This window comes from Plasmopara halstedii (genome assembly GCF_900000015.1).
Source record: "Plasmopara halstedii genome assembly, contig: Scaffold_2881, whole genome shotgun sequence".
Taxonomy (NCBI): domain Eukaryota; phylum Oomycota; class Peronosporomycetes; order Peronosporales; family Peronosporaceae; genus Plasmopara; species Plasmopara halstedii.
In genome coordinates, this window is record NW_020189786.1 from 35,456 (window position 1) to 36,108 (window position 653).

Below are 653 nucleotides of genomic sequence, written 5' to 3' on the forward strand. Positions count from 1 at the left end.
TAGGAAGGTGGCGACGTCCGCCTCGAAGCTATGGCTACAGAGATGCTCTTCTTGAGCTGGACGAGATGTCCCTTGAAAAGCTTGGCAGTCCTTTAAGGTAGGCGATTTGGCCGAAGTGGTCATGGTACGACCGGACGAGGAGATAAACTCGTCATCGCTCCTGGATGAAGCTGTCTTGGAAAACACCAAGAGAGTGCTGAACGCACGAAGAAGATCGTCGATCCTGTGGAATCCCTTGGATCCGTAATTTCCTTTGGCAAACAAATTTCAAGACAACATCTCCAAAGACCCGCCTTCAGTCATACCTCCGGACCGAGGTGTGCGTCATGAGATCGATCTGGTTCCGGGGACCAAATACTGCGTAACACGCCAATGGCCCCTGCTTAAGAAGCAGTGCGACGTCATTGACGCCTTTTTACGTGCAAAGCATGACGCAGGGATGGTACGTGAGAACGAGTCTCGCCATTCGACACACACGTTTTGCGTTCGGAAGCCGAACGGCAAGTGGCGTATTGTTCATGCTTTCAATAAGCCCAACGCTGCCATCATTCCGGCACAGACGCCGACTTCTAGAAGGGATGTTCTTCAGAACAGCATGTACGAAGTACAGTGCACTCGACTTGGTCGATGGGTATTACCAATTGCTCATGAGA